This window comes from Macaca thibetana, chromosome 4 (assembly GCF_024542745.1).
Source record: "Macaca thibetana thibetana isolate TM-01 chromosome 4, ASM2454274v1, whole genome shotgun sequence".
Classification (NCBI taxonomy): domain Eukaryota; kingdom Metazoa; phylum Chordata; class Mammalia; order Primates; family Cercopithecidae; genus Macaca; species Macaca thibetana.
The window spans coordinates 34,945,316-34,958,275 of record NC_065581.1 but is presented as its reverse complement, the minus strand read 5'-3'; the positions used below and the strand labels follow the sequence as shown (position 1 = coordinate 34,958,275).

General features: G+C 57.6%; 1 protein-coding gene across 5 annotated transcripts in view; it reads left to right on the top strand.

Annotated features, from left to right (window-relative positions):
• Positions 1 to 2,476: 2,476 nt before the first annotated feature.
• GRM4 (glutamate metabotropic receptor 4) overlaps positions 2,477 to 12,960 on the top strand; it is a 127,268-nt gene continuing 116,784 nt past the window's right edge. For 2 of the 5 annotated variants that reach the window (XM_050787589.1, XM_050787585.1), the window contains exon 1: positions 3,482 to 3,663. The gene's annotated coding sequence lies outside the window, so the exon portion shown is untranslated. Of the gene's footprint in view, positions 2,755 to 3,481; positions 3,664 to 5,925; positions 6,003 to 12,960 lie in introns of those variants that run through there. The other 3 variants (XM_050787586.1, XM_050787588.1, XM_050787587.1) reach the window with 3 other exon arrangements.

Here is a 12,960-nt window from a genome sequence, read left to right as displayed (position 1 = left end):
TGATGGGAAAACCAACGCTCAGAGAGGCTGGGGGGCTCCCCCACATCACATGGTTCTTAGTGCAGAAGTCTGGGCTTCCTGCTTTCCTGCCTTGTGTCCTCTTCCCCTCACCCCAACTCTTCACAGTCAGAGCACGACTCATAGGGGAGGCAGGCTTGCTGGAGACAGTGTTTAGGAATCAGGCCTTGGAGCAGCTGGTTCAGGCCAGGTCCCTTGAAGTGTGACTCCTTGAGGTCATTTCTGATTGCTTTTCTCCCACAGCTGGGGTCCCCCAGCTCCCCCAGGGCAGGGGATGCCACCAGAAGTTCTTTGAGGTGTGTGTGTTTGTCTCTGTGTGTGTGTTAGTCTATGTGTCTCTGTGTGTGTGTCTCTGTGTGTGTGAGTCTGTGTTTGGGTCTCTGAGTCTGTCTCCATGGCAAGTCAAGTCAGCCACGACCCAGCAGAGAGAACAAGAGTGAGAAGAGGGTGCCCCAGCTGGACAAGTGGGGGCCCACAGGTGAGGGCCACTGATGGAGCGCTTGGCCACTGTGATGGTCTGGAGGCCTGGGGTGGTCAGGATGTTGCCCGGAAGAGCTAGGCCTCAGGCTGGGAACCTGCGAACTGGACGAGTCCAGAAACTCAGCCATCTGCCAGCCAACAGTGTTTCTTTTTTTAACCCCTGAAAAATATAGCCTGCCCAGCCTTCTGCGACACAGCTGGTGGCGGGCGGGGGGTGGGGTAATTATGGCCAGAGTGAAAGCAACACTGAGGGGCAGGGGGTGGGGAGAGTGGCTGGGTTTGTTTTATCTCTCAATAAACCATGGCTCATGTTATTGTCACTGTAATTAGTCCATTCATTCATTCATTCATTCATTCATTCAACAAAAGTATATTGAGGATTCTGTTAAAAATTTCAGTGGCTCCCACTTACGGGTGCCTAAATACAGGACTAGGTGCTGCACGTACATTATTTCATTCTGTTTTCATGAACACCTTGTAAGCAGGGCCCCAGGCACTAGTCCATATGGTACCTCTGAGAGGATCAGAAAAAGGAACCCCATCTTTTGGGCAGATACAGCCACAAGACAGGATGTGTCACTTGTCAAGACCAAGGCAGGCTGAATTTGAGCTGCCCTGAGGCCTCTCAACTGGGTGGCCTCTTGGCAGTGAACGATGCACACCCCATACCTGTAGTTCTGCTTTGAGATTAGTGTCATAATCCTTGTTCTACAGATAGGAAACTGAGGGCCTTGGGTAATGTGACCCACACACACACGTGACACAGATTTGAACCCAGGCAGGCTGTTCCCAAGGACACGGCCTCTCCAGGAATAACTTGAGTTCCCTGCAAGCCCAGAGCAGTGCACACTTGGCTGGGCAGAGCTGCTGGGCAGCAGGAACTTTCACGGCCTTTGCTTATATCTCTACAAAATGTGTGGTGCTGGGGTCCGAATGACCACGGGGTGCACTCCTCAAGGGCAGAATTGCGTTCAGTCACGTGTGTACACCTAGAGCTGGGAATGGAGCAGGACCTCAGTCAGTGTTGTTTTCATTAAAAAAAAAAAAAAAAGCATGAATGAATGGACAATCTGGGTGCTTCCCTCAGAGACTTCAGACTGATTGGGTAAATGAGACATGTATTTGGGCCATTACATGTGACATCAAAGAGAGTGCAAGCTTTGCCAACATTTATTCACCCACCAAACAATCCTTGAGCTTACGCTACCGTTCAGGCATGGTGCCAGGCTCCATGGCCAAACGATGCTGAACGAGATGTGGTTTTGGCCTAGCATAGTCTGGAGCTCTGGAGGAGGTGGAGCCTGAGCAGGTCTTCAGGAAGGGGCAGGAGCATTGAAAAGGGGCAAGGAGGGAGAAAGGGCAGTCCCGTTGCAGGCGGTGGGGGTCTGTCCCTGTTATTCCCAGACCCTCCCAGACATTCCCCTCACCTAATTTCCCCTGTAGAAATTAGGGTTGAGCTGTGAGGGTGGCAGAGTCCTGCCAGGCCTGAGCATCGTCAAGCACAAGGTAGCACTTGGCAGATCAGCTGGGGGTCGAAGTACTGATGGGGAGGGAGGCCTCTGGCCAGCCTCTCCAGTTCTGCCGCCTTCTTCCCCCAGCTCCCTGGCACAGTGTTGTGCGCCCTCCCCAGGACAAGGACAGTCACACATCATGGCTCTAATTGAAGCCACTTCTGCAGTCTGGGGCGAGATGCTCTTGCAATCCTAAGAGGGCTGCAGTGGCTCCCTCACTTCCCCTGCTGCCTGCCTCTAACCAACTGAAAGTTTTCAAGCCCCCTCCAGGAAGGAGGCGAGCTGGCTCTGTGGTTGGTTAAGGGATTCTTCCCGAGTCTCACTGCAGCCTGCCAACCAGGAGGCCACCTGTTACACTTTTGCCAACCAGTGCTGGAGGGAGACCAGCGGGTGGGGTGTTTCCCTAGCCTGATGGGGTTCTTAGGTGGTAAGGGGGCTCTGTGGAAAGTGTCCCTCGGACAGGCTGTGAGATCTGGGGCAAATGGAATCACCTCACTGGGCCTTAGTTTCTCCCCTTGTTATACACTTGCACCAGGAGCAGTGGGGTGTGCAAATGAACATGCCACATGGGGGCATACGACACGTGCGCGCGGATGTGTGAGGTTCCAGTGACGCACCAGGGTGGGAGTAGCGCGCCCCTCTGCGTCCCTGTGCTTTGCTGTACTTTTCTGGGTGTGTGTTGGGGAGGCTATGTTCCTGACCCTCCCCCTCTGGGGTGAGAAGGGGTCCCCGCCATGTCCTCGGGGTAGGCGAGCTAGCAGGCGCACTGGGAGGAGGAAGAGGGGGGCTTCCGGAAGAGGGCGCCGGTGGGGTGTGGTGGAAGGGGAGCTGCCAGCAGGTCGGGTGTGGAGGGGTGGCGGAGCGCCGCGAGAGCCCTGGCCTTCCGGAGGTGGAGGTGTGGGGTAGGGGATGGGCTCCAGGTGCTCTCTCTTTAAAAGGCCGGCGGAAGCGCCGTGAGCCTGGCCGGCACTTTCAGCGCAAACTTGCGGGGCTGGGCTCGCGCCTCCTCGGGTGCACCAGCGGCTGTGGGCGCCGGGGCCAGCGGCTGCGGCTCCCTCGCCCCCTTGCGCTTCCCGGCGCTCCCGCCCTCTCCCGCAGCCTCCCCTCTCAGCGCCTTCCTCGCTCTCTCGTCTCTCGCTCTCTCTCTCGCTCGCTCTCCAGCGCGCTCTCTAGCTCGCTCTCATTTTTTTTCCTGCTGCTGTTGCCGCTGCCGCGGCGCCGCGAGGCGCCCGCACCTCGGCCGGCTGCGCTCGCTGGTCGCTCCCGCTCCGCTCCCTTCCCAGCCCGGAGCTCTCGGCCAGACTCACTCCCCTTGCCGCCTCTCCCTCTCCTTCCGGCTCGGACGCCGGGCTCCGCCGCAGCAGGAGCAGGGGTTGCCGCCGATCCCCCTCTCGCTTGCTTACTTGCCGGAGCAGCAGCCGAACGCCGCGCGCTTGGCGGCGGCTCCGGCCGGGCGGCCGTCAGCTCATCCCTGCTGCGTCCCGGACTCCGGGCGGCTCCGCGGCGCGCTCGGTCCGCAGCGTCAGCGCCGCCCGCCGCGGCCCGGGCTCTGGGCACCGCGAGAACCGTGCCTCCGGCTGTCGCCTGCCTGCGCCCCCGGGGCAGGCGGCACGCAGCCGACCCCTCGCCGCGGCTTAAACCTTGCTGGCGCGCGGTGAGTTGTGGCCCGAGGGGGACGGACAGAGGGGACCGTGCCCTCCGGCCTCCTGGGGCGAGGGCTGCGGCGGGGACATCGGGGCTCAGGGAGATGGCCTCCGGCGAGCTCCCGCGCTCGGAGTGCCCCGAAGAGAGCCGGCGCCCCTGGAGCCCTAGGGGCCGGAGGGCTCGGGACCTGAACTAGAGGGTCTCCCCTTGGGGCTAAGGCAGGCTTTCCGGATGCCCCTGAGGGAGGGAATGGGGCAGAGGCTTTTTTTGCGGGCCCGGTGGAAAGTACTGTCTCTGCATACAGGGGCTTCCACAGGATAGAGGGTCGTGCCAGCTTTCAGGTGGGGGCGGCGGCATTAGCGCATCCCAGTCTGCGGAGAGGCAGGACAGGCGGGGGCGCGGGGCATTATTTGCACCTCTTCCCGGCAGTCTCCCGGTGAGAGGGCACCCAGCCTCGCGCGCCTGGGCTCCTTTCTCAGGCACCGCGTCCGGCTCCCGTGCCCGCCCCAGCGCCGCCTTCGCCACCGGCCGGAGCCCGGCAACCGCTTGCCCGTGGCCTCGGCGGGTTGTGGGGCTCTCCAGGGTCTGGGGTCTCCCCGCAGCCCCAGGACTTCAGGGTCAGGCTCTTTCCGGACACTCGGGACCGTCCCTCCCCGGGACCCTGATGAACCCGCGCGTCTACGCGGCCGCCGGGCGAGCGGACCGGCCGTGGTCTCTGTGTGTGCATGTGTGTACGCGCGTGTGTGCTGGGGGTCCCCGCTCCGGGGTCGGTCTTTCCCGGCGCTCGCAGGTGGGAGCCGTCTCCTCCCCGCGCGGGGGTGGGGCCGGGAGGTGGAGGCCCCGACTGCGAGAGGCGCCCCCGCACCAGGGCGGTCTGAGGCTGTTGTGCTGAGATGGGGCAGCAGCATCGGCGGCGGCAGGGAGTCCTGAGGCCCGAACGTACGAGCGCCCCCTGCCCCTAGGCCCCGAGTGACATCCCGCCCTCAGACTTTCATTCCCTTTTGGAGGAGGCGCCTTGCTTCTTTCTCCCCTCCCGGCCCCTGGCGCGGGAGAACACGGCCTTTCCGGACACCAACTGAGCTGCGCTTGCCTAGCTGGGTGCCCGAGGCCACGTGTCTGTCAGAGCGGTGGCTGCCCCTGTGTAAATCTGGCAGAAAGCCCGAGGTGACAAGCAGGGAGGGGAGTGTGTTTCCATCATAGTCCCTCACCTTGTCCGTTATGGGGTGAGTGGGGGCCTAGGGCAGGCGGGGAGGGCAGTGCTCCCAGGGTCTCCATAGGGAGCACCCCATCCCACACCCTACCATTCTGCAGCGCTCAGCCTCCCGCCCCGGGGCCAGCCAATGGTGGACGTGAAGAATGCCCTCATTCCCATCTCCCCACACTCCCGGGATGTGTCCTGGGCTCGCCCCACTTTCCCCTGGATCCCAATGGGATGCTGGGCCTCAGACTGTGGGTCTGCATGCTCAGCTCCTCGGAGTCCAGAAGGGCCTCAGGGCCTTCCGACCTAAGGTAGGGGGAAGCTTCCATGAAGAGGGGGGGACTAGAGAGGCGTCTAGGCACTCCGCTGAGGCGTCTGGGCACTCCGGGGTGTGATCACCCACAGCGCAGGGGCCTCATCACTTCTTCTTGGTAGGCCCTGAGGACTGTTGAACCAGTCCTCGAAATGGGCCTGGCTGCGGTTGGAGCCTTGTCCCCTCTCCCACTTCCTGGAAGGCCTCACCAGCCCTTGGTCAGATCCTGTCTTTGTGGTGGGGTGGGCAGGAGACTTTGAGGATGGTGCCTCCAAGCCTCTGCTCAGCCCTGGGCCGGATGTGATGTCTGCTTGTGAATTGGGTGGCCACTGTCTCATGTTCCTCCAACTTCCGTCCTTTTACACATAAGCTTTTGCCTACCTGCCAATACCTTCACAGCTGTCAGGGACAAAAATACCCTAAAAGTTATCCCCTCGCACCCCACACCTTAGCCACTTCAGGGACTACCTTTTCCAGGGGCATCTGCATTTAAGAGAGACGGGAGAGGAAGATGGCAGTGCTTAACCCAAAGGAGGGCTCTACTCTACTCATGGATTCTCAGGCATTTTCAGGAGCCAGATATATTGCGGGGGGGGGGGGGGGGGGGGGGGGGGCGCGACATGTAGCTCCTCACTAAGCACAGGTCCTGAGCAGGCGGAGGGGAGGTGGGAGCATGTCAGGAGTTGAGCTGCTTTCTGGGCCTCAGTGGCCTTGCGTAGGCCGCTCCTCCTACCCCCCCTCCTCCCTCCTCCCCCGACCTGCGTCTGGGCGGCTTCATTCCGTTGGAGGCGTGACGTCTCTGGGAGGGAGCGCCTTGCACAGCGGCAGGCAGCCCGAGGTAGGTGAGAGAGCGAGCGAGCAAATGAGTGAGCCCGGGACTGAGCAGTGTGCTATCCAGAAGGGTCAGAGGGCCGGGCTCAGGCCCAGAAGGGCTCTGCAGCCCCCACCCACTTCCTGAGGGGTCCACAGTCCAGCGCCAGGATGTGCGGCCACACCCATACCCGCCCTGCCGCAGGGGGACAGCTGGCAGCAAAAGATGGGAGCAGAACCCACAGACTCCTGAACTGAATAATTACAGCCGATAGATGTGTCCTCTCTCCTAGACAAGTGTGGAGCCGGCAGCCTCTAATTACCACCCACCCCAAGATATCTGCCCACCCCACTGTCCTCCTCTGCTCGGCCTAGAACCCAGCTTTCCAGTGGGCAGGCTGCACTGGCAGCCTGGGCAGCTGGGCCTGCTGGCTGCTGGCTCGAAGGTTATCTCACTTCTGCTGAGTGGCGGCCGCCTTTGCCTCCTGAAGAAGGCATGCGGGGAGCCGGCATCGGAGCTCTGGCCCCTCACTGGGGCTGCAGAAGGGCTGCTGGCTGTCTTGGCAGCCTAACAGGGCTTGCACTGGTGGGCAATGGGCCTGGAGCAGTGGACACCAGCTCTCTGTCACTCCCACTCAGCCTGATGGCTCCTAGAAAGAACGGAGAGGGCTCATTTCCTTAAGTGTCACCTCTGCCCTAATTAGCAGGGGATTATAAAAAATTAAGTTAGAGGGTTTGCTGCCTTTGGTCCTTGTAGAGTGCAGGCTGCTTTTTCTGGGTCCTGTGAGCCGTCTATGTCTGTCCTCTCTCTGTGTACTGTCTCCGGCCTCCCTCTCCCTACTGCCTCCCAGATGAACCTGACGCTGGTAGCTCCTCCTTCACAACCAATTCCTTCTCCCTGCCTGGCCTGGGGGCTTCTGCCTCAGTTTCCACTTCTCCCCTCCACCTGGCTTGCCTTGCCTGAGCCTGCTCCTGGAAGGGAGGCATGTCAATGGAACTTGCTTAGAAGAGATGTAGTCTGCCAGCCAGCAGCCAGCCCACCCCACCTCCTCACCTGCAGGCCTGAGAGACTGTTCCAGTCTGTCCATGTTTCTCTTGGCTCCCTGGAAAAACGAGCACAAGGATAGTAAAAATCACCCCTTAAATTAAAGCTGATGACTCCCGTCGAAATGTTTTATTATTAACCTCACCATTTAGCAATCTCGTGGCAGCAGTGAGGCATAAATATATGTGTACACACGTATATTAAATAAATTGGGGAATGTAGTGCATAATGACATTATCTGGACCCCATTCAATTAAGGTAGATATTATCTGTGGTAATTGGGAAATGCCAGCCCATGCCATTTGGGGCCGAGCCACGCTGACAGGCAGGCCGTGGTGTCTAGTTAAGGCTCTCAGTTCTCCCAAGAAGGCACTCTCTGCCCATTGGCTGTGGTGACAGTGAGTCCCAGGAGAGCTCGGGCAGCTGCTCTCCCTGGGCTGGGCCACCAGCATGGGAATCAGGAGGTCTGGGTTCCACCCAGTCCTTCACACTCGGCCCTCCCAGCCAACCCTCTGTTCCTTAGGGTGACACAGGCTAGCCCTTGGATCTGTTTCCTGGTTGGGGGCATGACTTCTAGTAAAAACTCTGTCATTGCCACAGGGTTATTTTTAGGTTTAAATGTAGAAATAAATATTGGAGACTCGACCTGATTCCTGAGCTTGTGGAGGGTGATTGCTTCTCAGGTGCCACTCACTGCCCCTTTTCAGTGCCTGACCTCGGTGCAGCTGAGGGATGGACGTCTCCCCACCAACCACAGTTATGTTCTTGCAGTGCAGTTTGGATGTTGATTGGGCTAAGCCAGTGACCCCAGCTTTCCAGGGCAGTGCTGGGTTGTTGAGGGGACAGGAAGAGGGAGGAGAGAGGAAGAAGCAGTATTAGTGGCAAAGCTCACAATAGTAACAGCTGCAAACAAAGACACTTGCCCACTTGGGTCTTATGCTGGAAAACTGGAGACGGTGGTGTGTAGGGATGGGGAGGAGGGGCCTGGGGGTCTGTATGGTTGGGGCCTACTGGGTGGAGGAGATCCAGGCAAGCATGAGCCTGGTGGCTGGTCCCCTGGCTCTGGGAGAGGAGGAAGGTCAGGGTGGGGCATTGTCTAGGCTGAGCAGGGGGACCCAAGGGCTGATGAGATGTGCTTGCCTTGTCGGGGGGACTTGCTGCTGTGAGCTGCTGTGGCCTTTCCAGGTGGCTGTCCTTCTAGGTCTCAGGTTTCTCTGGTGATGAGTCCCTGCCTGTGCTGTGCTCAAACCCTTCCGTGGCCCCTCATTTCCCTGTCCACACTGTGGTCCATAAGGCACCTGTTGATCTTGTGTTCCGGACCCTCTCTGACATCGCATCAACCCTCTCCCCACTGCTCCCTGGTCATGTTGGCCTCCTTGCTCATCCTTGAACATCAGGTGCCCGGCCTGTGCCCACCTCAGGGCCTTTGCACTTGCTGTTCTTTCTCTTTGGAATCCTCTTCTCCCAGATGTTCACATGGCTCATGCCTTTACTGCTTTTACTCTAGGATCAAATGCCATCTCCTCAGAGAAGCCTTCCCTGATTTTTCTTTTCTAAAAAAAATCTTCTGGGTCATTCATTCCCTGTCCCCTTACCTGCCTTATTTTTTGTCATATCCCCTGATCTCCTGAAGTTCCAGCTGTCTATGTGTTCATGTATTTGTTGTCTGTCCTGTGCCCACCCACTTTGGGACGTGCGCTCCACGGGGCAGGCATTTGTGTCTGTTTCACTCCCAGTGTTTCCCCGGTGCCCACCCAGAGCAGGGCCTGGCGCATAGTGGGTGCTCAGAGCACCTTTGAATGTCACCCTGAGGGACTGAATGGCTGTGGCAGAGGGGACTGTCTTCTGTGCTTGAGCACACAACAGAGTTGTGAGAATTCAGTGCTAGGTCCGAGTGCCACTCTGGACTGGGCACACTGCTGCAGATCCCCTGTCCTGGGCTCTGCTCTGGGCAGGGACCTGGCTTTGCCTGGTCACTTACTGAGCCTTTCCTGTGTTCTGAATCTTGGACTGGGCATGGGGGACATAGAGATGAGGGCAGTGCTGTCCATGCAGGCCTTTAATGTGCTCCCAGCCTCGTCATTGTTAACACAAGAGAGGTTCTGTGTTGTGTCTAACTGCGGAGGAAGGAGATAACAAGAATTGTAATAATCAGGTCAGGCTTCCTGGAGGAGGAAGGATCTCAGCTGCTTCTTGAAGGGAGAGCTTCACAGAGAGGAGGCTGGAGGGAATCATAGGGAGAATGCAGGGGCAATGGATTGAAAGTTTTCTGCGCCAAGTTTCCACTGGCATTAGGCAAAAGAATTACTCCCTCCTTCCTCCCTCCCTGCTCTCCTCTGGGGCATTCCACCCCATGCCCATCACAGAGACAGTCACCTCTGAATCAGGGCCATGCTGTTTTGGCAGAACAGGGAGGGGACAGCTTGTGGAGTGGGGTCTGGGGTTTCTGGCATCAGGCTGGTGAGCTGGAGCAGCTCAGCGGGGAGGGAAAGGGAAGAGGATTGGGGCTAGACCCCCACTGTGCCCTTCTTGCTCTTAGCTCTTAGCACGTGGCTGTGGCCATTCTGGCTGACTGCCTGGGAGCGGGGCTTCTCTTTAGGCAGAATAAAGCCTCAGCTGGCCTTGGGTGGGTTGAAGGTTCCAAGATGCCTTCTCATAGCTCAATCAGTCCTTAGTTTCCCTGCCTGAAACTATGCCTCACATTCCACTATTAGAATCATTCCTGTGGGTTAAAGAATTGCTTATGGAAGGGGCCTTAAACACAGAAATAGATTACTTGAACGAGAGGCCCAGGAATCATTTGGTTCACATCACATCATTCATTCACTTCCACGAAGCCTGCTGGGGATGCCAGGCTGTGTGCAGGGCTGGGCTGCAGAGGTCAGCACAAAGAGGGCTGTGCTGCTAGGATTTGAAGCACTAACTGGTTATCCCCCTACCCTATGGCCTGGGAGTCATACAGTGTGGCTGGCAGGGGTGGCACAGTTCTGACAGTTCTGACGACCGATTCCTGTCCTGTCCTACAAACCACACCTCTGCCCAGCCAGTGGGGGCCCAGAGGAATGGCAGAGGGGTCACAGAGGTGAGGGGAGGGGAGAGACCTCCAGTTCTCCCTCATTTCCCCTTTGGGACAGTGGCCCTGCCATCCCCCTTCTGGGAGATGCGGTATGTGGGCGATGAGGCATCTAAACAGTTCGGGAATTGAAACCAGACTCCACACAGCCATTCACAATTCTCAGCACTCCTGAGCACCTGGGCTGGGTGGGCCCTGCAGAGGCAAAGGTGAATGGAGATGAAGGAAGTGCGGGTGGGAACACAGAGAAGGTTGGGAGCTGAGAGGAATGTGGGAGGGAGCTCTTGGCCTGGCTCTTTTTGCTGAACCCCAAGGGGCTTGGGCCTGAGTCCCCAAGCCCCTTTCCTATGGGAGCTGACCCTCAGAGGGCCAAGAGCAGGAGCCAGGGGCTCTGGCAATGACCCTGACCCTGGGGAGCAAAGGACAAGGTTGTTCCCTCTATTTGCCCTTTATTCTGGTGTTTGGGTTTTATTCTGTTTTCTTAATTTTGGAAGAATAAAAGGAAACTCAGTGAAAAATAATTGGGGGTTTGGTAAATCACAGCAGTTCTCTTCGGATCTGGTTGTTGTTTTGTGGTTTGTGGTTCTTTCTGGCTTGGGCCCTGGATGCAGGGGGAAGGATTGAAGTTGGAAAAGCACGAAGGTCCTGCTTGTTTATATTATACTAAGAAGTGGGCTGGGCAAAGTGACTGACACCTGTATTCCCAGTACTTTGGGAGGCTGAGGCTGGAGGATCGCTTGAGCTTAGGAGTTCGAGACCAGCCTGGGCAAGCAACATAGTGAGATGTCATCTCTACAAAAAAAAAAAAAAAAAGAAAAAAGAAAAAATTACCAGGGCTTGGTGGTGCATTCCTGTAGTCCCAGCTACTCAGGAGGCTGAGGTGGGAGGATCGCTTGAGCCTGAGAGGTCGAGGCTGCAGTGAGCCATGTTTGCACCACTACACTCCAGCCTAGGCAACAGAGTGAGACCCTGTCTCAAAAAAAAAATGGGGGCGGGGACTTAGAAGTGGCCACAAGGCAGGTTCCTGGAGTCCCTGCACAAAAGCCCTAGATATCAGAGAGGTCCCAGCTGGGATGTGTGGGGACTCCCCCCATCCCCCTTACTCTGACTGTTAGTGGGGGAAAGGGATAGCCTGCAGCTGTCCCCAACCAGCTCCCCTCACATCCCCATTCACTGGAAAGAATGTTCTGGAAAACACTGTTGGCCTGAGAGTTATTGCTGTGTGGAGGTGACCCAGTCACTCTCATCCCTGCCTCTCAGGGCTCTCATTCCTCCATGCCTGGCTCTGTGGTCCCCTGGAGCCAAGGAACCTAGCGGAGCCAGAGAAGAGGAGAGAGACTGGGAGAGGGTGGTGGGGAAGGGAGAGGGAAAGGAAAGGGGAAAGAGGCCGGTCTGGGGGTGGGGCCCACACTGGCTTGGACTCACAGTCATCCCTGCAATTTTACCTGGGGAAGGATGCCCCTAATTGACCCAGGCTTGAGCTCTCCTGGCTATTTTGGAATTGGCGGGGGAGTGTCTGAAAACTGGGCAAAGGACTTTAAAGAAGGACCCCTTCTATGTGCCCCCAGCTCCCGCCTCTGCAGAAGGAAGCAGGCCCTGCCGGGGAAGGGAGCATCCGCCTGGCCCCCACCCCAACCCACCCCACCACACCCAGCCTCTGCTCTCAGTGGCTTCTTTCACTCATGGGGTATTTTTACTTTTCCCTTGTTCCTGTTACATGATCAAAGGAGGGAGGGGAAGCTAAAAGAGGCAGTGGCTTGCCCAGTTCTCTGGAGAAGCTCAGAAAAGGCAGGCCTAGTGGGACTGAGGGGTGGACAGGGACCTGTGGGCAGGGGCTGGGACCCAGTCCTGTGGGAGGGAGGTCTCGCAGGGGATCTGACCAGCCTGGGGCTCCAGGCTCTTGATTCTAGTCTGCGGGTGTTTGCCTTTCTCCTCTTGGAGGCCTCCTTCCCCCATGGCGTCTGCCCTTCCCCGTGTGTGTATGTATATGTGTGTGTGTGTGTGTGTACGTGTGTGCGCGTGTGTGCACGTACTGCTCAGCCCAGACGTGCTCTGGCCTCAAGGAGAAGCCTGTGTGAGCCCTCACGAAGGATCTGGAAGCCTGAGCAGGGCCTGACTGTCAAAAGCTGCTGTGTACTGGTTTCCCAGCCTGAATCTGCCCTGCTGTAGCCCCGGCACACAGCCTGTCATGATGCCAAAAATCCTTCCGTTTGAAATTCATGGAAACCGATCATAAACTCACAGGACGTTAGAACTGGCAAGGCCTGAGAGATCCTCTGGGCCAGCACAGAGGAGCAGTCAGGGGCACAGGCAGCTTGCACAAGCTCTGTGCCCCTGGCTAGATGTCGCTTAAGCACTTGGTGCCTTGCCTTCCTCATCTGTGAGATAGGGATAAAAATACCATGTAGCTCATAGGGATGTGGGGATTACATGAGAAAATGTAGGTAAAGCACTTAGAACAGTGCTTGGCACATGGCAGTGGTTATCATTTGCTGTGATTTCTCCACAGGACACCGTCGGCATTTGGACAGGATGGTGTTTAACTGTGCAGGCTCTCCCACCCACAGCTGGCCAGTTAGCATCTGTGCCCCCTGCCTGCACACAGGCTAGTAGCTGACTCCCCTCCATCAATGCAGCAACTGAAAATATGTCAGCAGGGACAGTATGGCCCCCAGATTGGATTCTACTCCAACGCACCCATTTTACAGATTTTCCTGAGAGCTAGCAGGGATGCTATCTAGCTTATCTCTAGCTACTGCAGCAGGACCGTAAGATTCATCTGTAGCTCTTCTGGTTTCTCTCTTCTGAATTACCTGGTACTGGCATTAGCAACTCATACCCCACCTCCTTTCACTCTCCATAGCCATC